Source organism: Xyrauchen texanus, chromosome 7 (assembly GCF_025860055.1).
Source record: "Xyrauchen texanus isolate HMW12.3.18 chromosome 7, RBS_HiC_50CHRs, whole genome shotgun sequence".
NCBI lineage: Eukaryota > Metazoa > Chordata > Actinopteri > Cypriniformes > Catostomidae > Xyrauchen > Xyrauchen texanus.
In genome coordinates, this window is record NC_068282.1 from 50,093,177 (window position 1) to 50,120,035 (window position 26,859).

The window sequence follows — 26,859 nt, forward strand, 5'->3', positions numbered from 1 at the left end:
GTGTAAAGTTGAAAAGTTTCTATTTAGAATTTGTATTTCGTTTTTTTCAACGTCCACCCAACCATTCGTTCTGTTTCAAAGAACAATTCAATGCAAGAATGGCAAATTCATGTGTGTGTGTGTGTTTGACTCTTGAGCTCTGAGCTGGCGAGCCATGACTGCTTTTAACCTCCTCTGCTCTCACATCCTCGGCTCTCCCTCCATCTCCTGTCCCTCACAGAAGCACTTAACCAGCGACATTTCCTGGAGCTGCTAATCCTCTTTCAAAGAACTGCAGCCCGCTTCAGGAAAGTGAAAATGACTCAAACAGCCCATTGCCAGGACGTTCTGCGGCAGCGTTTGGATTCATTAGGAACAGAGAGTCCGAGATGGCGGTGTTAATTCTATAGATGCATGTAAAAGGGGCAGACGTCTCCACCGTGGCGGTAATGAATGTTGGGTGCTATTAGAGAGCTAGTTGACTAACGCTCAGTTCTCTCTCATTTCAAACTTTCTGCCAGGCACCGAACAGAAACGAGAAACACATTATGGTTCCATTAATTGATTTATGCTCTTTTAAAATGGACATCTCATAGAGATGCAGGAATTAGAAGCACTCTTGGGCCAATTAGAGCAGCAGAGGTTTCTTCCCGCGGATCTACTGTGCATCTCAATCACGGCTCAATGCCCGCAGGTGAAATGCCAAATCTGAAACACTCAGAGCGGCGGCTGCTGAATCTTAAAACGCCCGACGCTTAATATCATCATCCACTCTCCCTTAGCGTTACGACCACAGATTAAGTCTCATATTTGATCTCACTGTCTGTTTCAGACCATCCTATACTTTTAACAAAGACAAAAAGTGCTCAATAAACATTAGAAACCTTTATGGTCATCTAACTATGTTTATAAAACCCCAAGTTCTAACTCTAAAACCTAGTCGGGGGTACATAAATGATGATGAAAGCCAAAATATTTAATGTCATGAATCAGTATATACAGAGTAATCCATTATTTTGTAGAGTGGGCTCAAAATGACAATTTTCGCCTATTTTGGAGCATAACTACAGGCCAAAAAATAACCTTAGAAAGGTGTCAGTGTCATGATTCTATTTTTACACAGAGATAAGTGTGTCTATTACTAAAATCAGGTGACTTGAGCAACTCTTGTTGCGTTATATGCCAATGGTGCGAGTTCAAATATGGAAAATAACACTTTTTAATGTTGTTTTTCCAAAGTTTGAGTGGCTATAACTCAACAATTTTTAAAGATATCCTTCTATGCTTTTAGATTCTGGCTCAGAACAAACTTTTTGTTTTGTATAACCATCTTTAAGTCCCTATATTGTTCAATCCCAGATATATAGGGCTCTCAATGTGGCTCCACGCATAAATTGTTAACTTTTAACACAAGGGTAACACGTGGGTAATGAAGCTAGCTTTTCTTGTCCAACAAAACAAAGTTCTGAAATACAAATAATGAAAATGTTTAATTAGAAATGTATCTTTATTTATTCATATAAAAATCAATAATGTCAAAACCTTGATCTTGAGTTAGCCACTCCAACTTTGGAAAAACCACATAAAAAAGTGTTTTTCTCCATATTTGGACTCACACCATTGCCGTATAACGCAACAAGAGCTGCTGAAGTCGATTGATTTTAGTAATAGACATACTTATTTCTGTGTGAAAATAAAATAATGACTCTGACATCTTTCTAAAGTAATTTATTGACCTGCAGTTTTGCCCCAAAATCATAGGCAAATTTCAGCTGTCTAATAATAGCTAACACAACTATAAACTGAATCGATATTAATGAGGCAAGTTGGTTGCGTGCCAGCCATAAGCAGCCTGCAGTAAGGATAATGAAGTGTGATACTTGGCAGAAAAATTGTTTATTGTGAATTTTATGATAAACAAATATAATATATTTTTTAACATTTGTGACTTCTATCATATTGCTTCACTTCGATTGTGCCTAATCTATCTGTCTGTCGGTCCATCATGCATTTTCTATCTTCTTGTGTTGACTGTTGAGAGAGGTTGGACGGTACTTCTGGACACCTGTCATTTATCTCGCTATGTGCGTGTAGAAGTGAAAGATGCTTCAGATGAGCAGGAATGTCGAGATCTCTTCAAACATTCCCACTGAACAGTCAATGAGATGCAAAATCATGCCTGAGCCTCTTTTTGAAATAATGGATTCCAATGCAAATCCAATGACCTTTAATTATTGTATAATTGTGTCAATGATCATAACCTGAAGCAACCATGACTAAATTTTACAATTAGCCTGTTTAACCTGCTGTATGAGCTTGACCTTTAGATGAGCACTGGCTCTTTCCATCTGAGAGGGGTGAGGGAGAAACTTCTGGGATAACGAGACACGAGCTGCAGGTAGAACTCGTGACTGTGATCACGTAAACAACGCACACACTCCTCAAGTGCTCTGTTAACGCGAATGTGTGTTAAAAGTCTGTTTGAGTTGATTTAGCAAAATAACTGTAGACATTGTGACTCTGTGGCGTTTTAGAAACTTTCCTCTACGTGTTTTGAGCGACCCATCCAGGCCGAAACAGCAACATTGACTCAACCATTGGCGCGAGTTTGTGGCGGGACTACCTGGAAAATGGGAAACCCGGAAAGTTTCTCGAATCTGTTTGACAAGTTTCTATTTGGTGGCACTAGTGTTGCAGAAATGATACACTTCAGCTCGATACATTACTTACTTTGAGAAAGATAACAACACTCTTAATTATATTTTAATATGAATATTAAAGAGTTTTATCCACTACACAATACACATTCATGTTTGTATTGTACTACACATCTCATATACTATATATAGTGGCTTTTAGAGCTGTTTAAATGGGCTATCTGCTAAAAGAATAAAATGGCATGTGTCCGTACTATGATTTATTGCTCCAAAAATACCTTGTTATTAAATCCGTCCCAACAGTTCGAAATAAAATGCATTATTGTAGGCTTACCGGAGTTAATCCGTGTAAGACAAGGACATGCTGAATGCAGCAAAATACAGAGAAAACTTGGTCCAAAGCACGTCAGGACTTCAGACTGGGCCGAAGCTTCACCTTCCAACAGGACAATGACCCCAAACACACAGCCAAGACAACGCAAGAGTGGCTTCGGGACAACTCTGTGAATGTTCTAGCCCGGACTTGAACCCAATCGAACATCTCTGGAGAGATCTGAAAATGGCTGTCCACTGACGGTCCCCATCCAACCTGACAGAGCTGGAGAGGATCTGCAGAGAGGAACCCAGGTGTGCTTGTCGCATCGTATCCAAATAGACTTGAGGCTGTAATCGCTGCCAAAGGTGCTTCAACTGAGTACTGAGTTAAGGGTGTGAATACTTATGTACATGTGATATTTCAAAGTTATGAAAAATATTTTTTTTGCTTTGTCATTATGGGGTATGGAGTGTAGATTGATGTGGAAAAAAAATATTATTGATATTTATTGATGATTATTGATCATGATGAATGACAAAATAAACATGTGTTTTAATAAATAAATAAAGTAATAAATTAATAACATTTTTAAAACTCAATCGGGTTCAATTTATGGTAATACCACCTGAGTCTGATTTGGTGGACAAAAGTATATTATGAAATATGAATCATAATTTAAAACACAAAAAAATGTCATTGCTCTTTTTTTTATATATATATATATAAAATACTACTAATAATAATAAAATTCTGCACTACTATTGCCGCACAATTTTATTTATTTTTTTAGCTGTTAATAAAACTTTAATTTTTATTATTATTATTTTTTTATTTTTTTTATTTTACTGTCTCTAGACGGTTATGCCACTTTACTTTAAGCCTCTGAAAAAATATCAAAATGACTTTAAACTCATGTGTATTGCAAACATGTTCATCGTGAGGCGTATGTGAGGTCAATCTGACAGTTTACAGCAACTTTGTAACGACGTGCATTATTCTCTCACTAAACTTGCAGTTGTTCTCTCTCTGTAACACAGTCGTCCACAGTTGTTTTTCCTGTTGAGAGGTGAAAGCGTGTTTATCTCTGTCCATTTATCCCCTATACTGTATCTAAGCCACCACATTAACATCTGTCCTCTATTTACCCACCAAATCCCGTCCAATAACAGGGTCTGTTCACTGCAGCGGGCGCCAAATCTCCCAGCTGACTGAAGGTGGGCAGATTTCTGCTGTCGCTCTGATTTGGAGGTTTGCGCAGTTCAAGGCTGTTCCACTTTAAACAGAAGACCCAAAGGGGAGAATTCTCTAGAAATGATTAGCATGTTTGTTAGCGTTGTTTATTTGCAAGTGTTGTTCCAGTATCTGAGCCAATCAGGTAACTACAAATATGGCCAAAAAATGAGTGTTAAACGCCATTTGCACATCACAATTCTGTATCTTGTGGGTCGGTTCTTAATGTTTGTTTATGGGGGGTACAGTATATTTGACTGGAAAACTACAGTATTAGTCCACCACTCTGATCCAGAGTGAAATAAAATGATATTTTCAGTCTGCTGTCCTCGGGCGGTAATATCGCACTGTTAATTGCGAGTTTGGTGGATGAGGTGCAATCTATAATGAGACTACTTTACATAGACAGGAGGCACGTTTGTGGAAAAGAAAAGACAATTATTTAACTTAAATACTCAAGACGCAGTGCTATTTTAAGGATGATTGCGCCCCGAGATGGCAAAATCATAAAACTTTGACTATCATAGAAAAAAAACAATGATCCAACGAACAATGTTATTATGAGTTTTAACCCTTTAAGCTCAGATGGGCCACAATAAAATTAAAATAATCGTCAAAATATTAATAACTACAGTCTTGAGCAACACAATATAGGTGTTGTTTGAAAGTTTAGAAGCTCGACTTTATAATGCATGTAGATATTATGACCAAAACTGAAGAAGTACTTTAATACAGATAAATCTGAAGTGTTGCGTTCTGATAATTTATTAAAAAAATTACACTGTACATCAGTAAAAACTCAAACTAATCAAATATTCATGTGTCATATGTTGTTGAAAACCTCTCAAAGAGTAAAATACAACCAGCCTAACCAAAATATAGCGAGTAACAGCTAAGTATAAGTATTTGACAATTATGTTGGTGTTGCTTATATGCCGCATTTTTGTTTATAAATTCACAAAAAATAAATGTAACACACAATATCACATATCATTATTTAGAGTCTGTGATTATCTTTCAATCGAGTCCACACACAAGATAATCAGATGTATAGATCATTAGATAATCCACACGAAGCACAATGTTACATATGACCACCAGGAGATGGCGCCAAATACACGACACAGACTCAATGATGTCTCAAATGACACAGAATGAAACTCATTCTGTGAAATCTCATGACTAAAATCATGTCTGCATGCTATGCAAACCTTTAGTCATTGTTGTGTTTGCATGTGTAATTAGTTCTTATGTACAATTATTATCTTTTATTAGTTTGGAGATGTTTTTGGACACTATGATCAATTATGTTTGTAATGTTGTAACTTTTGATCGCTTTGTCGTATCAACACAATATTGTTCTCAGATACAGATGACATGATCGGGAACAAAACAAACATTTCAGAGCCACCTTATTTAAACCAAGAGAAATATAAAGTCAAATCAGAAAAATAAGAAAAAAGGTGCATTTTTGGCTTATTTTTTTCAGCAGTTTCTTAAGCTGAGAGTCTCTGAATGTATCAATCGAACCCAAACCTAAATTAAATGTAGCCCATACCAGAATGGGGTGTAATCTAATTACAGAGAAATATATAATTACTGTAGTTTAATTACATTTAGTCACAAAAAGTAGTGAAGTGCATTACATTTCAAATTCCTTTAATCAGAATAGAGTCAATGTCTTTCAATTAAGTTACATTTAATTACTTGGGATACACATATAAATATAGAGAATATATTTAAAACATGAACCGCATTAATTTAGACATTTGTTTGTGTTTTGTGACAGCTGAACGGCCCCTAACTTATTATTTTAAATGCGTTGAGTGAAAAAAACAAAAGCTTTTCTGTGGAAAGTGTTTTTAAAAGTAACTAAAGTAATTAGTAATGTGATTACTTTTTATGAAGTCATTTAGAAAGTCAGCGTTCTCATTACAATTACGAAAAAGAACGAGACGAGGGAAGCATTGCTGATTGGCTGGTCAAAAGTCAGGCCTTTTCAAACGAGCAAGTCGTACATCTTTCGATTTCGCCATCTCGTACAAATAACTGTGAATTGTTGTGTTGTAAACATCCCTTAAAATAAAACCCAATTACATAATTTTCCATTTAGTATAATTGCGTAATTGCATCAGTTGAATAGCGCTGACTTTTGAGAATAAGGACAATCTTAAATAAGCCTCATGTGTGGTTAAACTGCATTATGGGTGAATAACATGCAGGTTATTATGCTGAAATGTTTAGTAAATTCACTCCAAAGTCTTTGAAAGATGTTCCCCTGTCAAAGCCGTCCATTTGAGATGTAACCCAGCACAGATTTACGTTATCGACAGTGTTGAACGAAGACTCAAACGAGCTCTCGTCTGAAATCTACCAACAGAACCAGCCTTTCATTCGCACACCTTCTTCATCCCTTTCAAACTCGTGATCCTGCTTACAGGGATTTTGTCTGTTTTCTAGGTGTCTTAATTACTCTGAGGAAGTGCCGTTCTGGCGTGCGGTCAGCTGCTATGGGTCCATTTGCATGTCTGTGTAGTGAGAGGTTGGCACCGTCTCCTCCTGTCCAGATTGTGGCCCCTCTCCGCGGTGAGACCGCCTTGGAGGAGCCGCCGGTGTGGGATTAGGGTTTTAGCAGGGAAGGTAAGTGTGACTACAAGCTTTTGGCTGTCCATCTGCTGTCCCGCGGTACCCTGGCCAGCCCGAGCCGCCTGCAGCAAAGACCTGGCCTCCGTACCAACACACACACGCACGGAGCCAAAAACCCTCTGCCTGCTGCTCACTACCAAACACTCCATATGCACTGAAGTTTTTCTCTCTCTTTCGCCATTCTTCCCTTTCTCTCCTTGATAAATAAGACATGAGCATGTCTTCAGCATTAGGGGTGATGTGTTTAATTTGTAGGGCAGTGAGGTTTGCTCTTCTTTGCGTTCCTGTCTTAAACACACACCTGATTCAGCAGCAGTGCTAATAAATGAATGCTAATTAAGTGTGATGAATACGAACAAGTCTATGTCAAAAATGACAACTCTGTCATAATGTACTCACCCTCGTGTCGTTCTATAATCATATTATTTTCCGTCTCCCGTTAGTGTGAAACATACAGTTCTAACCTACGTCAACCACAAAACAGAGTTTGCACATGAAAGGGATTGTTCATGCTAAATTCTGTCATCCTTTACTCACCCTCATGTTGTTCCAAATGACTGTCTATCTTCTGTGGAAAACAAAATGTGCATTTTTAAAAGTCTTTGAATGGTTTATTTGACATCGCTTATTTGAGGACACTTATAATCCTTTACTTTATAAATAGGATTTTATTCTAGATTGATTAACAATGTAGATGTAATTCTGTTCATCTCCAAATGACCTTACGGCTTTGGAAGACTTGGAATATAGTGCATGAGTCATATAAATTACTTTTACTGTGGTTTTATGGTGCATGTGTGTTTTTTGTGTTTAGTTGTTTTTGTATTTACATTTTTTTTTTTTTGGCCCTTTTTCGACCTTGACAGAGTTTACAGATTGTTTGTGAGTGTAAATGCAATACATTTACCATGCTTTACTACAGTAACCATATTTCAACCATGATATTTGTAGTGGAACATAGTGATAATGCAGGAAAATAAAAAGTATGGTAATAAAAATCTGAATTTCGTTGTTATTATGGTTATACTATACAAAAAAAACATAGTTTAACTATTATTTGACTATAGTAATATTGTAGTAATTATGACTGTTGTATGCTAACCATGTTTGTTTTTTTATTTCATGGTTTTACTCTAGTAATATTGAAATAGCTGTGAAAAGTAGGCTAAAACCAACCTCTTAAAATCCAGTGCACTTGTGTGCTGCCACTCGCATTTTTCCACACTCAAATTTAAAAGCTAAACATTCACACATACTGTACTGTGGACAAATCGCAAAAAATGTGTCTATTGTTTTTCTAAAATACTCCCAAATAAAAAAAGAAACCAACTAGTCTTAAATAATATTGTATGTGTTTATAATCTTATGATAAACAGTTAAAAAAATTATATATATTTTTTGTAACTTTGTAAAGGTGCGTTCACACTGCCAGTGACTTTGTCGCTGCAGGTCGCCAGTGGCTGGCGGTGAAGTCGCTAGTGGGCGTTCCCACTACTGGTTGCCTAGTAACGTTTATAAATGACATTCACGGATGTCATTCCATTGCTGTTGACAGCAAATCTCTTTTCTTGCCGCTAAAAACAAACATTTTGGAGGGAAAAGACTAAATATAAATGGAATCAGTACATAAAATGCTTTATATGAAAGATGAATGAGAAACAAGGCGTGCTGTTTGCCATAGCGGCGGTTTATCTGCGGCGAAAACGCAAACGCCGGTCTGTCTGGGTCCATAAAATCCCCGCGATCTCAGATACACCTTTCCATAAAGTATTTTTATTAAAAATGTCCTTGTACGTGGGAAGAGACATATCATAGAGCACTGGAACATTGCTAACAGCAAGAATTAGCCTTTCATCCATCTTTCCGTTACTGCAGGAGCTGAGAGAGAGAGAGAGAGAGAGAGAGAGAGAGAGAGAGAGAGAGAGAGAGAGAGAGAGAGAGAGAGAGAGAGAAGGATCACGTGAGCTCACCCGTCTTCTCTCCTATTGGCTGCCGAACTTGTCTCAACTTTGAGTGTCGCTGGACACGCCCACATCTAGTCGCCAACGGTCGCGACAGCTCGTGTAGTCAGAAGTCGCTGTGCTCTCATTGAAAATTAGTGGGATGGAGTCGCTGTCACGCGCGATGTCGCTGACAGTGTGTACGCACCTCACTTTGAAAAGTCTTATTTCCTTCCACTAGATGGCAGAAAGCACTATAAAAAAAGTCTCTATCACATTCTATCATAATATACAGATGTGAAATGTAGGGGGCGCTCTAACGCATTTTAGCCCTAACAGATGTGCTCGTCCATAGACATTCAGTCTAATGTTCAGTTTATTCACATGTTTCATTGAATATCTCGGCCTCTGAGTGGACTAGTAGCTCAATCTAGGTGTCATTAGAAAGCTGAGATCCTCCCCTCTGTGATGATATATAATTATCGTTTTATCATCAATAGTCAAACATTTTTTATAATGATTTGTTTTGCATGCTGGATGGCATATTTTGTTCTGGACATCTACGATATAAGATTAGATTATTCACTCAAGCGAGCTCACAGACAAGTAAACAATGGCTCTTTTAAAAGCAGATATAACGTTTTTAGCAGCATCAGCAGTTATCGGTGCATAAAAGAGACATTTTTATTTGATGACTTACAGAAATCATATTTCAGTTTGTGATTCCTTTGGAAATTTTTCGAACTGTGGTATTAGGGCTATACAATTTGCTATACAGTCAAATTCCTGAGAATGAGAGCTTGCGTTTGCTATATGACGTCTCCATTTAGGTGCTATGTGAAGGACGTCTTGGTTACTGTCGTAACCTCCATTCCCTGAAGGAGGAAAGAGACGTTGTGTCGATGTAGTGACACTAGGGGTCGCTCTTTTGAGCCCAAAACACCTCTGATCATTGAGAAAATGGTAATGGGAATTGGCAAGTGGAATTTGCAAGCCACTCCCCAGACATATGGGTATAAAAGGAGCTGACGCTTAACCGCTCATTCCGGTTTTGCGCTGAGGATCTAAGACAGGGTCCCGGCCATTAAGCAGGTAGCTCAGCGTTGTGGCATGTGGGACACAAAGTCTCATTCCCTCCATCAGGGAACGGAGGTTACAACAGTAACCAAGACGTTCCCTATACGTCACTCACTTGATGTTGTGTCGATGTAGTGACACTAGGGGTCGACAAATCGCCCCCGACGCGGTCTCGTACCCGTAGGTAGAAGGGCCGGGGCGGGGAGCGGCTAGAGTGGCTTTCCCCTTTAAGAAGGAAAGCCGCAACTGCAACATTGCCATGGTCACGCTCTCGCAATGAGAGCATGAGCCATCCACGAATGCTGTCTCAGCGTGGCTGTAGCCGAGACACGTGAGGCAACGATCTTGGCCATCAGAGGTGGAAAGGTAACGATTTAAACATGGTAACATACATATATGTTTGAATATCTTTAAAAACACGCTCTCTGTCAGTGCCACTCTTTTAGAGAAAAATATACTCTTTTATTGATAGAATATATACTCTCTTTTAGCTGTCGAACGCCCAGGGGCATTTTCTGCACTTATTTGTGCACGAGGGGAAGAAACCGCTGAAATGTGCCATATATCCAACAGCATATGCAGAGGTGAATGGAACGGCAGTGGAATTCAATGAACGAACACAGCTCGGCTCCGAAGTAAAAATCTGAATGAGTGGTTGCGAGCCAGCTCCTTTTATACCCATATGCCCGGGGGAGTGGCTTGCAAATTCCACTTGCCAATTCCCATTAGCCTTTTCTCAATGATCAGAGGTGTTTGGGGCTCCCAAGAGCGACCACTAGTGTCAGTACATCGACACAACGTTGAGTGAGTTTATTTTCATATAAAAATGTCTACCCCATTACCTCTAAGGGTGCTAATTTTCAACGTGAATGTTTTGAAGCCTTCTTTTATTATTTTAAGAAACATAAATGCAGAAGTGATGGTTATCGCTGAAAATGTCAGATTCTAAGCTTTCAAATGATACATCATATGCCTGACTTATGTATACTGAGACTTTAGCGTTTTAAGCGGAAACGTTTTTTGCGATATAGCGCCCCCTTTTTGAACCGCCAGTAGGTCCAATAGAGTTAAGTAACCATGTTTTTTTGGGTGGAAACAATGTTTTTAATAATGTATACTGTACCCATACAGCAACCATGGGGTTACTATAGATTAACCATGGTAATTATTGTGGTTACTATGGTAATATTTGTGGTAAAACCATAATAACTACAAAACAGATTTTTATAACCATAGTTTTCAAGCACAGTAAATATAGAAAACTACAAGCTATGTGAGTTATTTAAGATGATACCTGTGGGCCCTCCGTCCAGACCAAGTGTGCCGCACAAGCCCTCAAAAGTGAAGCCAAAACATCTCGATCGCCCCCGGTGGCTGGTCCTAGTATAGGTCATAAGCCCCGCCTCCCCATGTTATTCAACGGGACGTGAGACCAACTAAACAATTAAATTACACTTCACATATCTTTTTTCCAAAGATAGTTTCTGTCATTTACTGTCGTTTCTATCACGTTGATGTCATTTCAAGTGTTTGTTTTCAAAATAAGTTTGTTTTTAGTTATTTGATGCTATAAAAACAGTGCTGTGACATCATGATTGACAGCTGTGATTGACAGGTTCTCTGAGTGAAGAAGTCACTGAAGCACCAACTGACTTTTTTTCGGGATCTTCGGAGGAGATTGGAGCTTTAAATGTAATATCAAAATTTCTATAATTCATTATTCACACCGTCAAAAGTCAAAAGTTCAGGGGCGTGTGCTTGCGATTGATTCAGCGAGAGTGAGGGCGGGGCCTTGATTTCGCGGCTTTACTTCCTGCTCACTACTGCGCAGGTCTGGTCCCGAAATCGCAACTGCGCAGATTCGAGTCCCAAGATGTCAGCGCCATATCGGGACACTGGCGGCTTCAGTTCTCACCAATGGAAAAGAGCGAAGGGGCGTCGGCCATCTTTTTTTACAGTCTATGGTCCAGACATATGAGCGGGCTGAATGACAGCACACTGAGAGAAAGACAGATGTGAAAAAACACAAGAAACATAATGCTCTTTATTAGATTGTCGGCATAGCATCTAGCAGCGCTCCATTCCTCAGCATTAATTATGAATGGTGTATTTCAGTAATGTAATCCTCAGGTGAGCAGCAAGTGACAGAACGTGTAATTTTGAGATTTAATGTTGATGTAGCCGAGTGAGGGGAGACCGGTCTGCGCTGGCGTTATTTCACAGGAACACACAGAGTCATGCGCTGGAATCTCTTCTGTTCAAGTTTATGGTCGTTTGTGACGTCGCTCAAAGGAAAACAATTCACATTGACCTTTCTGTGGGTTTGAAGCAGAACTCATGTCACTCGGAAAATGATATTTTATGTTGCACAAGAAAATCTGTGCGGTCTGTCAGAAATGACGCTCATCAGCATCTTTCTCTCTCTGAGACGCATTCATCGCATTTTCATAACAGAATATTTATGTGCAAATATGCAGGAAGATGATTGTTATTCCAATCTGAGCCATCTTGTACGGTTAATAAATCACATCGCAATGTGATTACAAAAACTTGATTTTGGCTAAATGTTTGCATTTGCATGGGGAAGTTGATTTTTGTTTGCTTTGTTTTAGACACTGCAGAAATGGGAGTGAATTTGTCTTTTTCTCTCCGCAGCTTATCAAGTCACATGCAATAACGGGATCATTTTGGAAATGATAACGGATATGATGTCGTGCATTTGTTGTTTGTTTCCTCTCCTAATAATGTGCTCATGTTTTATATATATTAGTATGAGTAAATATTGTTTGCGGATGATATTGGAGGAAAAGTAAAGTAATTAAGAATATTAAGTATGGCAGGGTCATAGGGATTATTTCTGACAGCTTGAACCCCCTACCCCCCATATTTTTCACATATGTTTTCACAATATTTCCAATTGTAAATGAATGAAATGGAACGATACCTCTCTCTTCATGGTGTGAATAAGTGAACAGAGACACACAGAGAGAAGCACTATATAAATGCACATAGAGTAATGTTAGTATAATAAAGTACAACCGGAGTGACAACACAGGAACTTCAACTACTACGCCTATAACTTCTGGGTGGTTGCTAGGTCATTGCTATTTAGTTGCTAGAGTGTTCTGGTTGTTGCTAGGGTATAAATACATGGTTGCTAGAGTTTTCTGTGTTTGCTAGGGCAACAGTATGTCATTGCTAGGGTGTTGTGGGTTGTTGCTAGGTCAATACTATGTGGTTGCTAGGAAGTTCTGGGCAGTTGCTAGGTGGTTGCTATTTGGTTGCTAGAGTGTTTTGGGTGGTTACTTGGATGTTAATATGTGGTTGCAAGGTTGTTCTGGGAGGTTGGTAGTGTGTTCTGTGGTTGCTAATGCGTTACTATATGGTTACTATGGTGTTCTGCGTGATTATTAGGTTGTTACTGTGTGTTTGCTAGAGTGCTCTGGTTTGTTGCTAGATAGTTGCCATGTGGTTGCCATGTTTTGTGTTGTTTCTAGGGCATTAATATGTGGTTGCAAGGGTGTTCTGCTGGGCTGCTACGTTGTTGCTATGTAGTTGCAGGTGTTCTGGGTGGTTGCTGTGTGGTTGCTATGTGGTTTCCAGGGTGTTCTGTGGATGCTAAGACATTATGACATGGTTGATAGGGGGTTCTGCCTGGTTGCTATGTGGTTGCAAGAGGGCTTAGGTTGGTTTCTAAGTTGTTGCTATGTGGTTGCTACAGTGTTCTGGGTGGTTTCTAGGTCATTGCTATGTGGTGGCTAGAGTGTTCTGGGTCTTTGCTAGAGGATTCTGTGTGGTTGCATGGGTGTTCTGGTGGGTTGTAGGTTGTTGCTATGTTGTTACTATGGTGTTCTGGGTCGTTGCTGTGTTATTGCTAGAGTGTTCTGGGCGGGTACTAGGGTATTGCTGTGTGGTTTCCAGGGTGTTCTGGTTGGTTGCTAGGTTTTTCTATGTGGTTTCTAGTGTGTTCTGTGTGGTTGCTATGGAAGGTATGTCATTGCTATGTGGTTAATAGAGTTTTCTGGGTGTTACTGGGCATTAATATGTGGTTACAATTGCGTTGTGGTCAGTTGCTAGGTTGTTGCTATGTGATTGCTATAATGTTCTGGGTGGCTGCTAGGTTTTCTATGTGGTTTCTAGGGTGTTCTGTGTGGTTGCTATGGAATTACTGTGTGGTTTCTAAGGTGTTCTGGGTGGTGGCTAGGGCTTTACTATCTGGTTTCTATGGTGTTCTGGGTGGTTGCTAAGTCATTGCTTTGTGGCTGCTGGAGTGTTCTGGCTGGTTGCAAGGGTGTTGCTATGTGGTTTTTAGGGTGTTATGTGGTTGCTAATGCATTACTATATGGATGCTAGAGGGCTCCGGTTGGTTGCTATGTGGTTGCTCAAGTGCTCTGTGTTGTTGCTGGTTTTTGCTCTGTGGTTGTTATAGTGTTCTGGGTAGTTGCTAGGGCATTACTATGTGGTTTCTAGGGTGGTTGCTAGGGCATTATTATGTGGTTATCAGGTTGTTGCTTAAGTGTTCTGGGTGGTTTATTATGTTGTTCTGGGTGTTTGTATGGGTGCTACCATGTGGTTGCTAGTGCTATGATTGTTTTCTAGGTCATTGCTATGTGGTTGCTAGGGTGTTAATATGTGGTTATCCAGGTGTTCTGGGTTGTTGCTAGGATTTTGCAATATGGTTGCTATAGTCTTCTGGGCGGTTGCAAGGGCATTCATTCATGATTGCTAGGCTGTTCTGTTTGGTTAAAAGGTTTTTGGTAAATGGTCTGCAAACCTTAGAGGTTACCAAAGCACTTTACACTGTGTCCCAATCACCCATACACACTCACATTCACACACCAATGGCGGCAGAGCTGCCATGCAAGGCGCTAGCCTGACATTGGGAGCAGCTTGGGTTCAGTGTCTTGTCCAAGGACACTTCGGCATGTGGAGTCGTGTGGGCCGGGAATCGAACCGCCAACCCTGCGATTAGCGGCCGACCTGCTCTACCACCTGAGCCACAGCCGCCCCTCTTACACTGTGGTTGTGCGAGTGTTCTGGGTTGTTGCTAGGGCATTACTATGTGGTTTACAGGGTGTTCTGGGTGGTTGTTAGGACATTACTATGTGGATGCTAATGTATCCCATTTTGCAATTTCATATTTCTTTCTCAATTTTTCTCTTACTGGTGAAGACAGGAAGCTTTGTTAGCACGTTTAATTATTTATTTATTTTTTCTTCAAATCTTTAACCTTAATATGACCAACAGTAGCCTAATAGTGATACTTTCCATAGCAAACACCAATAATAATACTACTACTAATAAAGAAATAATAATAAAATAAATGAAGTGCTGTAGTGTGTAAATGGACCATTCATGCAGTTGTGCAGTTTTTTATATAACTGACGCCACATGCTACATTCACATCATATAAATAAATATGCCATTCTTCAACAGATGGAGATACTACAGCAACCTGACGTCACACACACACACACACACACACACACACACACACACACACACACACACTACACACTCACACACACACCAGCTGCCCATGTCTCATAAAAAAATGTGTTTCATTTTGGCTTGTGTAATAAAATAAGCATTAGCTAAACATGCTAAAGCTGCATCAGTGATCTGAGCAATCACGGGCACTCATACGATGCCAATTTCACACTGAATTCACCACCAACAATAACTTCAGCTTTTACCTGTTATGGTGACTTTGTGACAGATCTGGTTATTGGAAAACAATGATGTAATAAAACTTGTTTTTTCACAGTTTAGACATATATATATGGTTCATTCATGAAACATCAGCAGAACTTCTTTTCAATGTTGCTTAGAATTAAATTGAGTCCATTTTTTTGTGTAAATAATTTTTTAAATCGCTCTAACAATTTAATTTAATTTAGACAATTGTTTTTGTAAATCATTAGCAAAACCATTTTCTGCACAAATTGTTACATTAAATCTAATATAATTTCTGTGTATATCATTCATAAAACTATTCTTATGTAAATGTTGGATTGAATTGAATTTAATTTAATTTCTGTGTAAATTATTTGTAAAAAACAAATTATATAATTTTTGTATTAAATCTAATACAAATTTCATGTAAATCCTTTGTAAAACATTCTTGCAAAAATTTTATTAAATCTTTTCACATTTTTGTGTAAATCATTTTTAAAACCATTTTTAAGTAAAATGTTACATTGAATTGAATCAAATGAAATGTTTGTGTAACTCCGCTCATCTGCAATCTGCCAAAATAAAAACCAGCTAAAGGTCACACACATGGCTCGGGTGATCCAGAAAGATTCTGCGGTCCATCTGAACATGTTTGACATAATTACCCCCCACACACACACACACACACACACACACACACACACACACACACACACACACTCCACCCCACCTGCCCTGCTCATCTCACTCTCTCTCTGCTGCCTGTGGTCCTAAATAACACCCCCCTCCTGCCCAAACATCTTTAACCTCTGCGCGTCTCACTGATGACTGTCTTTACCCATCGTGCTCCCTCTCTCGCTACCTAAGCGGCGAGTTGATCAGACGCGACTGCATAAATTAGTCATCAACATTAGCATCAGGCGGCGTGTGGCACCAGTGCCAACTGCTCTCCGCACGGCCATTAAAGGTCATGTTTTGATGACTGAATGGCACACAGACACCTTGGCTCCCGCGAGGAGGCTCCCCAGGTGCACGTGAAAGGTTAGAAATTACCTTCTATCTCGCCGGCTGCTGCCCAAGGAAATAATTAGAGGGGTTTGAGGAGGGCAAGGACGCTTTCAGTGGACGTGCGCGCCGGGCCTAATGGCCACACCGAGAGACACGAGTCAAACACGCTGTCACACCCCACTGGACTAACCAGAATAATGACGGCACACACATGGACAGGCCTGTCAGACACAGAGAGTTCATGTTTGAGCGTTAAAGGAGACTACTGTTAATATAACATGTCCGTTATTAATCAAAGATACATCAAGCAAAATAATTCGGATTAAATTCAACATCCACAAAGGTAGAATCACCATTCAAGGTTTTATGTGATATGATATATATTTTAGAGATTAAAGGAATATCCTGGTTCAATACAAGACATCTCATAATGTCACATTAATGTCGATTGCCACAGAAAATAACTATATTCCTCAGTTCATTATAAAAAAGGGAAAACGGTAGTTACGGTAATGCACTTTCAATGGATGTGCCAGACAATATTTTTAGTATATCCAAAAGAATATGAGCTGAATTCACTAAGAATGAATTGCACCGATTAAAAGCGCTGTTTATTAGCGTGTGCTCTTTGCGCTGGTTTAGCACCCAATTCACTAAAGGAATTATGCAAATCAGCAATGCCGCAAAATCACCCGCAATATCTGTGCTGAACACGGTTTCCACAGCGCAATTCCGATCTTGCCAACCAAGTGCACTTGACTACACATCGCATCCGGATATATAACAGTTAATAACACTCTTCTTCTGGGTTCTCATAATGGCTGTTTTTGATGTATTCAAGAATCTCTATTCTATAAACCCACTGATAATTCCTAAGGGAACCCATGGTGAATTAGCCGGAAATGGGTTTGCCAGCAAATTGGCACCACGGCTGACCAGCTCTATTACTGCTGCCATGATCAGTAGAAAATGTACACAAACATGTCTTTTAAATCCCATCTGCTTTCATCGGGCGGTAATAGTGCACTGTAAATTCCACCAGGACAATAACTTAATTTATATCCTCAGAAATACTCATAAATGCATAAGAAGCAGCACTATTATAGAGCTGATCACACCTGCTAAATGAATAAGGCGCAGATGTTTGCATTGAAATACCCTGAAAACATAAATTATTTTTATCTTGTTTTATATTAAACATTTTTTCAGATCCTTAAAATAAGATAAATGTACGTGAGAAGTAAAATTACACAAGATATTTTGTCTTATTTTCAGAGAAATCGAACAAAATTTTGTGACGTTTATTCTCATAACAAGAATAAAAACAGTACATGCCAATGGGTTAAAAAACACTCTTGTTAAAGGGAAAACAAGATTACTTTTCTTACCACATTAGCAAAGAGTTTAAGCATATATATATATATATATGTGTAAAATCTTGTTTTAAGTATGATTAGATATTTTTCCTGAAAATGAAATACACCCATTTTTTTAAGTGTGAAATGAAATGTAACCCTATAAATGCGTGTTTCAAATATATACACAGCGTTTGACGGCTCCTGATTCACTCTATGTTCAAGCTGACGAGTCAAACAACTTATGGTGTGTAAGTTTCACATGTTTATGGCACCATCTGGTGGTTATTTGTGAAAAAAGTGGTTTCAATGTTTATATCGATCTATTTAAAATGAAAAGTGACTCTTATGTTGGGATAAATGACAGCTTATTTCAATAAAGTAAAAGTGACGGGCCTGGGTAGCTCAGTGGTAAAGTCCAGGGCGTGCTGAGTGACTCCAGCCAGGTCTCCTAAGCAACCAAATTGGCCCGGTTGCTAGGGAGGGTAGAGTCACATGGGGTAACCTCCTCGTGGTCTCTATAATGTGGTTCTCGCTCTCGGTGGGGCGCGTGGTGAGTTGTGCGTGGATGCCGCGGAGTATAGCGTGAAGCCTCCACAAGCGCTATGTCTCCATGGCAACGCACTCAACAAGTCACATGATAAGATGCGCGGATTGACATCTCAGACGCGGAGGCAACTGAGATTCGTCCTCCACCACCCGGATTGAGGCGAGTCACTACGCCACCACGAAGACTTAGAGCGCATTGGGAATTGGGCGTTCCAGATTGGGAGAAAAAGGGGAGAAAATCAAAAAACAAAAATAAATAAATAAAACTAAAAGTGACAGTAATAAATACATTGTTTCTGATATCTTAAAATGAGCATTTGCTGAATATAAGCAACCTGGGCTTGGTTAAAAGTTTGTATATTATTTTATTGAAAAAACCCTTTGAAATCCATTTATCAACAGGCTTTTGATCTCTCAATCACCATTACATTACATTCATGCACACCACAAAAAAAAACCCACCACAGAGCTTTGAAAATTGTATGTTATAAGATATATTTAAAGTGTGAACTAATATTTCTGTGTATTTTCATATATACGGCCTGCTCTGCCATTATAAAGATCTCATTATATTACTTCACAAGCTAATATAATATCATCTTACCACAAGTTCCTGAGACTTAGCAAAAAAAATAAACATTCATAGTTTTACAATTTCTCTTTTTTTAAATGTCAATATAGTGTTTGGTACATAAAATAAATGATAAAAATGGTTTATTGAAAAAATGATATATTATTTATTTTGTATTTGATGTGCTGAATTGCACTTTGATATATTTCAATCCATATTTATAGACAATGGACAGGAACATATTTATAAACATTTACACATTTCTTTTACATACATGTTCGGAATGGCTTACTACCCATACTACTCTTCTAGTGCTACCACATATGGCAGAAATAGTAAGAGTAGAATGCCATTCCGAACTCAATGTGTCTCATCTTGTACTTAGGGTTGTATAATAAAATTTTTATCCAATAAAATGCTCTCTTTTTTTAAATCCCCTTTCCTCCCAAACTGGAATGCCCAATTCCCACTACTTAGTAGGTCCTCGTGGTGGCACGGTTACTCGCCTCAATCCGGGTGGTGGAGGATGAATCTCAGTTGCCTCCACGTCTGAGACCGTCAATCCGTGCATCTGATCACGTGACTCATTGTGCATGACACCGCGGAGACTCACAGCATGTGGAGACTCATGCTACTCTCCACGATCCACACACAACTCACCACACGCCCCATTGAGAGAACCACTAATCACCACCACGAGGAGGTTACTCCATGTGACTCTACCCTCCCTAGCAACCGGGCCAATTTGGTTGCTATGGAGATTCACAGCATGTGGAGGCTCATGCTACTCTCCACGATCCACACACAACTCACCACACGCCCCATTGAGAGAACCACTAATCACCACCACGAGGAGGTTACTCCATGTGACTCTACCCTCCCTAGCAACTGGGCCAATTTGGTTGCTATGGAGATTCACAGCATGTGGAGGCTCATGCTACTCTCCACGATACACACACAACTCACCACACGCCCCATTGAGAGAACCACTAATCACCACCACGAGGAGGTTACTCCATGTGACTCTACCCTCCCTAGCAACCGGGCCAATTTGGTTGCTATGGAGATTCACAGCATGTGGAGACTCATGCTACTCTCCACGATACACACACAACTCACCACATGCCCCATTGAGAGAACCACTAATCACCACCACGAGGAGGTTACTCCATGTGACTCTACCCTCCCTAGCAACCGGGCCAATTTGGTTGCTATGGAGATTCACAGCATGTGGAGGCTCATGCTACTCTCCACGATCCACACACAACTCACCACACGCCCCATTGAGAGAACCACTAATCACCATCACGAGGAGGTTATCCCATGTGAGGTTACCCCATGTGACCCTACTCTCCCTAGCAACCAGGCCAATTTGGTTGCTTAGGAGATTCACAGCATGTGGAGACTCATGTTACTCTCCACGATCAACACACAACTCACCACACGCCCCATTGAGAGCGAGAGCCACTAATTGCCACCACGAGGAGGTTACCCCATGTGACTCTACCCTCCCTAGCAACCGGGCCAATTTGGTTGCTAAGGAGACCTGGCTGGAGTCACTCAGCATGCCCTGGATTCAAACTCACGACTCCAGGGGTGATAGTCAGCGCAAATACTCGCTGAGATACCCAGACCAGATGTTTCAACAGGATTTAAGTCACCACAAGAAAGAAAACTGCGTTTTCAAGCCATTTCAAGGGGCGTTCAACATGCGACTAGTGTTATAAAATCACTTACTAACCTCGTCAGTGTAAAGTTATATCCAGCATTTCAACTGCAGTCATGTAAAGTTGGCAAAATTATTTTCTGTGGTAATTAACATTGTGCCACAGTTGCTGGACATTAAACTCAACATGTATTGAACTCGGAACATTCCTTTTAATTGGAAGTGAAATCAGTGTAACACGGGTTATTTATCATCCTGCTGCTTTAGTGAAGGCGCTGTGATGTATTCCAGGGTGGCAAATGTCAGAAATCCTGACACTGTTCCACATGGCCTAACTAAAGGTCCCGCTCTCTCTCCTCCGTGCCCACCGAAAGAGAACGGCAAGGAGAAACGAGAGAGAGACAGGAAAAGATGAGTCATTTTCCTGCGAGGCCAAATATCCGCTGCAAGACAGCCGTGTGTCAGAGGTCGAAGCCCTTTTTCTTTCAAGCAGCAGAGTGCAGCGGAGCAGGTGCGCTTTATCACTCACACACACACACACACGCGCATGTGCGCTCTCTAAGGTGCCAAGTGTTGGGAAAAGACACAGACACAATGGCTCTAAACATAGCAACGGTATTCAACTCTTAACCACACACGCTGTAAAGATGTACTTAACTCTGGGCACCGGGTTTGTGCCATTTATATTAGCGGCACCCCATCCTGTTTGCTAATGGCAGGGTTGTTAACATAACAAACTTAAACGTTGGATGTAAATAATACGGTTTCAGGATGCACGCACTCAGCTGACAGTATTTAGGCACGAGCTCAACAGCTGTTTATGAACACTCGCTCTAATGATATCACTCCATATCATTAAGGGTGGCTCGGCACACAGGTGCAGCCGTTTGCTCGAGAGAGACGGTGCAAGAGAGGAAAACGCCAGCTCCCCCCTCCTCCCTCGAGCTCGTAAACCTATCATTAGAACAATTTTCCTCACACTCAGATCGGCAGGCCTGTGATTTGAATCTCTGGATCACCTGTAATAGTAGTTTTTAGCGCTCATCTGATTCCATACATTTAGTGGGAAAACAGCAGTGCTGGGCTGCAGCCTGAAAGAGCATTTGTGCCGCCAGCTGCAGCCGGAACTCTTTTTAGACCCTGACGATCATTTTTACAGCCAGAAAGAGACGGTGAGACCCTGCCTGTCATATCTCGGTTTCCTCCGCACACACGCTTTGTGCTTAGATGCTCGTAATTACGTTAATTATTGATTTTTCTTCGGGGAACAATGACAATGAGCCCCTATTTCTCTCCTGCCGGGGCAGAAGTTTGCAGGTTAACCCCCGTGATTGTCACAGGGGTAATTAAAGGGGCGGACCTTTATGATGTTCATCTCTCTGGGATGTAAACAAATTAAACTATTATGACAATATGGCAAGACTCCTTTGAAGACTGGACGGTATGACTGTATCCCTGTTCAGTTTTCATCTCTTTACATGAGGTCAACCGTTGTTATTGGCTGTGTTATTACAATCCAAATGTCTAAAAATTCGATTAAAGAGAATGTCGCATTATCTTGAGGGCACCTGCCTTGTCACGATAGAGCAGTTGAACGACCCCATTGCTTCGGGGAGAGTTATATTTGTGGTATTGGAGCAACTGTACATCGTTTTATTAAATGCTGCCAGGAGACGCCACAGAATAAGTGTGATGTCTGATTTAATGAGGGCATGCCCACATGCCGCCAGCCTCCTCATACCTGGGAACTGTTCTGCTGGACTGTGAGGACCAGCTGTGGGTTGAACACTTCCGTACGTCAAGGTCCTATGTTTGAAAAACTGTGCCAAGTTTGGACCTTTCGTTGGGCCAGTCACATGAAGCTAACCCTAACCATAACCTAACCCCACATTGCACTCATAACGTGCACGACTGGCCAAAAGACACCATTGTTTTGCAAATAAACTGCTTATTTTAACTAATGCAAAACACTAGAAAATCCACCTCATCCTAGCACAGAAAATTGTAAGCAAATTTCGAGAGTTAATTTGCATATCAATCATTAACATTCAAAATGCGCATATAAATAGTTGGATGGAAACCGAGCTATTGCTGCATTCAGATCATGTCAGGGTGATCATAATTACGGGATGAATGCACACGAATGTCACAGTGATGCAATTACTAGCGGGAAACTTTGGGGGCATGTCAGTTAAGGACAAATGTTTTACTAATAGTTTCAGTAGATTCATATAAATACTAATTGCTCATTTCGTGATCCCAGTTTCAAGAACTGTATGTTAAATAAAATGTTATTTTATTAAGTTTGATTGTAAAAATTACTTATTCAATATATAAAGTAATGTTGGATGTTTGGGAGGCACTGGCCCCCTGGATGAGTCTTGAGCTGATTGGTATTGATCCTAACCCGTGTTGTAATTGTGTACAGTTGCGGAAGAATAGAGATGTTTCTAGAACATTTTGGTCAGTTTATCAAGTGAAAAAATCAAAAATACATAATGCATCAATTACACGACAAAACACAACAAAATGAGCATCATTTCCCAAACGTCCATTTTATTCTGAGTGAAATCACTTTATTATTTTTGTGTTAGTTTGGGAACATATGCAGCCTTAAATTACGTTATTTGAACAATTACAGTTAATTCAGAATTCTGATGAAGAATACGCTGCAAAAAACGTTTATTTTTTTAGGGAGTATTTATATCTTATTTTCCAGTAAAAGCGTCTAAACACCCTTAAAATAAAAAAAAAATACTCAAAGAATAATATTCGATTTAGTCTCGTTTTTGGCGGGATTTATGCTTAAAACAAGAAACAACTATTTGCCAATGTGATAAGAAAAATAACCTTGTTTTCTCTTTGAATCAATTGCTTTTTTTATTATTATTACAGGTCTATATGTTTATTATTATTGGCAAACCGTTTAGTTTTTTCTTGTTATAAGCATAAACGTTCTATCGGGAAGACACGCAGGCTTGAGTGAAGTTTGAGATGCCATTTATTTGATAAATGTAAAACTGAAAGTAATGTCTCTCTCTTTGGCGTAGGCCCCGTCCGGCGGTCCGAGGGAGTTGTGCCCGGAACCGTCATGTCCTGCCGGAGATAGGAGGCAGGGGCGAGGAGCCTACCCCCCTGCGGGACAGGGCTCAACTGGTGGTGGTGGGGTGGAGGAGGTTGCCTGTGTTAGCACACTGAAACAGCAATGTGATAGATTGTGAGCAGACTTATCAAGCAATGGCTTACATGCGATAGGCTTGGAGTTACCCAGCTAATGGTGTGATGATGTACAGCTGCTAGTCTTCCCGCTAGAGCTACGCTGCGCTTCCATTTACTAAACTTTGTTAGATTTCTCTGAAAACAGGTCTATATGTAATTTTACCTCTCAAGTAAATAGATACTTTTATTGGAACTCAAGACCAAAATACACCGTAAGAAAATAAATGATTTCAGATAATTCCCATCAATTATTCAGTTTATGAGGTGACAAACCTGTCCAACAAAACTATAATTTCATAACACTAAAATTCCATCAACTGCACAACAAAACAAAACAAAATGTGCATCATTTGCCAATTTCCCAACAAATCTATTGTTTTCTGACTAAAATCACTTTATTCGCACTTCACAATTACGATTTCCAAACGTGTGTAATGTGTGTGAGTTGGATTGGGAACATTGGCAACCTTCAATACGAGTCCCAAGCACATGTGAGAAACTCTGAATTTCAGGGCTGTTTACGAAATTCATTTGTTAGGTATGACAGATCTTCTAGTTTACTAATGTAAAGTTAATGTCTCAACCTTCGCGGTGCGTTTCATGGAAGTTAATTAATAGTTTGTTAGTTACACGAATTAATAAATCATTTAGGTGATTTAAAAGTGATACAATGGGATATGATTATCCCCTGATAAATCCAGGGGCGGAGCCTGGAGTTTTTCAAAAGGGTGGTCAGGCAGGGGCAAGCGATCAGTCTGGGGTGGCACAGAAATGTTGTGGGGGGGTGGATACAATGACACCCGGGACGGAGAGGTGCGGCGACCTTGCTGTGTGCACATGTTAAGTTTGTACATTTGTACAGAGATGATTTCACTTCTAAAGAACTCAATTGTGCCAAAAAATGACCAAATAAATGACTAAAACAGCAATTGCCAATGGGATGGCCAGGCTTCGTTCCATGGTGGCCACGGCCCACTGTAGTAGGGCTTCCTCTGTATTTTGTTTCCGATATGTCACAATGACCGGTTTAAACCTGGTATTAAGATGAATTTTGGGCAATCCATTTGAAAAAGGACGACGCTAATGGCGGGTGTCAAAGCGGCTTAAACTTCAACCGCACTCGGTGGTGGTCAAAAACCCTTTGAATGTGTTCAAACGGCAGCGAAACACCACCTACGTGATATGCTAAAACAAGAGTTTAATGCTGCCGGTTATATGCAGATTTTAAAGGAAATAATTGTCCAATCTGAAATTTCGAAAAGCAAATAAATCAGCATGGACGAGAACGTCATGGAACAGGTGAGAAGCACGCACATCTGAAACGTAGAAAATAAAAGTACTCAAAATAACTGATAATTCTGCACTAAATGGAAGCGCAGCGTAGTTCTAGCGGGAAGACACGCAGGCTTGAGTGAAGTTTGAGATGCCATTTATTTGATAGATGTAAAACGGGAGGTGATGTCTCTCTCTTTGGCATGGGCCGGAGATAGGAGGCAGGGGCGAGGAGCCTACCCCCGTACGGGACGGGGCTGAACTGGTGGTGGTGGGGTGGTGCGATTGGCTAGGAGTTATCCAGCTAATGATGTGATGTACACCTGCTGGTCTTCCTGCTAGAACTACGCTCCACTTCCATCAACTGTACATCATCACATCATATCGTAAGCCATTGCTTGATAAGTCTGCTCACAATCTATCACATTGCTGTTTCAGTGTGCTAACACAGGCAACCTCCACCACCCCACCACCACCAGTTGAGCCCTGTCCCGCAGGGGGGTAGGCTCCTCGCCCCTGCCTCCTATCTCCGGCAGGACATGACGGTTCCGGGTACAACTCCCTCGGACCGCCGGACGGGGCCTACGCCAAAGAGAGAGACATCACTTTCTGTATTACATTTATCAAATAAATGGCATCTTAAACTTCACTCAAGCCTGTGTGTCTTCCCGATAGAAATGTCATGATGTGTTTAGAAACGGTTCATCGTTTTAGTGCTTTCTTTGTCTTCTTGAACTCTTTTGCACTTTATTTTCATCCAGTAATATGCTGACGTAATGATTGATGTATGTCGTCATGAAATCAGAGAGCCTCCCCTCGAAATCTGAACACAAGTGGTCAAAAGAGATGCAGTACGACCAGCTGTAGACATAATAATGAATGTCCAACTCGGCTGTAAGAGCTTTACATAAACTGCTATTTTGTTTTGTTTTATTGTGTTTTTCTTAAACGTATATTAGTATGTGGCCAATTCATCTGTAAGGTCACACACACACATTTTCCCAACCCTTGATGCTTTTTTCTTTAGTTGCTTTTTGACCCAGATAGAGCTTTGTATAAGACTGTAGCTTCAGGGTTATTTAGCAACTTCCTCTTTAAATTTTGTTCTTTCTCTTTTCCAATCTCTAATTCTGGAGATGTAATCTTCTCAGAGAACTTCTATCACAACTTGATGATATTTGTGCAGCTTTTCTATTGTAAACTCCTGCAAACAACACAAGCAAACTCTTATTTTCCACTCCAGAAACGTGTTAATGGACAGACCACAGCAGTCCGTGAGCGTTTTCCGCCTGCGGGCGCATCACGTGGCTAATGAAAACCTGTGATGGTTGACCAACAAACATTAGCAGACGGCGAGTTCACCCCATCCCTCTTTGCTCAACAACACCATCGATTAGTACACGAGAACACGGGGCATTTATCACGCAGAGGGGCATCGAATCTGCCTCCGTTCTCTGAGTGACCTGCTAACTACGAGCAGGCGATAATCGCTGGTGCTAGCGTCTATTGGAATGCAATGCCATGCTAGTGTCATGGGACGATTCTTTGTCAGTGATGGTCTGATATTATTCACGTTTTAACTCGTCAAGGTTTCTATTCAGGGAACAGGTCGCATGTTGAACGTCTTTAACGTGTTTCAGCCCTCTGGCGAACAGCGAACGAACACAACATTACTGACACCACGCATGAGGCATCAGG